Source organism: Pyxicephalus adspersus, chromosome 10 (assembly GCF_032062135.1).
Source record: "Pyxicephalus adspersus chromosome 10, UCB_Pads_2.0, whole genome shotgun sequence".
In the NCBI taxonomy this organism is placed as follows: Eukaryota; Metazoa; Chordata; class Amphibia; order Anura; family Pyxicephalidae; genus Pyxicephalus; species Pyxicephalus adspersus.
This window is the reverse complement of record NC_092867.1, coordinates 889,564-890,511: the sequence shown is the minus strand read 5'-3', so window position 1 is coordinate 890,511 and position 948 is coordinate 889,564.

Genomic DNA, 948 nt, shown 5'->3' with positions numbered 1-948 from the left:
AAGCTTTTGTGGCAGTGTTCTGGCAGGGCCTTGCAAGCCATATCAAGGATGAACTTGCCGGTCGAGACCTCCCATCTACACTCGTTGACCAAGTATCCCTCTGCATTTGGGTGGACATTTGTTTCCAGAAACGAGCGCGGGAGACTCAGAAAGTAAGGCGTCATAATTAATTGGCTCCTAATTTTCAGAATACCCTTCCCCACAGTGATAAAACCTGTGCAAATAGATTGAGCTTGACTGTCTCCATAAGAACACGCTCGCCGCAGGCATCAGAATCTCTGCATGTATTGCGCCGGAGAGGGCCACTACAAATCTAGTTGTCCACAGAAGGCCCAAAACGCCAGTGCCTAGAGAGATTGGGAGAGGGACCCCTAGGCAAACCTATTTCCTCTCCACCTACCAGGATTATGTTTCCTGTACAAAATTCATGGAAGGGTCAAAGTTTCTGGTCCCAGGCCCTTCTGGATTCCCGCCCTGCCGGAAACTTTATAAACCAACAATGGTGTCACAGTATGGGATTCTGGTGGTCCCCCTATCTAACCCTTTAGTGGTCTCCATGGTGAATGGAACAGTCTTGCCTTGCACTATTCAGCATGTCACCTTGCCACTTACTATGAAGCTTGGGGCTTTACACACTGAAACCATCTCCTTTCTTGTCATCCCCAGAGCAATTCATCCTGTCCTGCTCGGGGTGCCCTGGCTCCGCAAACATACTCTGGTTATTGAATGGAGTTCTGGAGACATTCGTTCTTGGAGTGCCACCTGCTTCCAGGAGTGTCTTCCCAGGCTGCTGCCTGTCCAGCAAATCTGCTCTGCTGCTGATTGCCCACTGACTGGTGTACCGAAACCATACTGGGCATTTGCAGACATTTTTAGCAAGAATCAGGCTGGGACACTACCACAGCACCATCCTTATGACTGCGCTATTGATTTGGTCCCCGGCTCTTC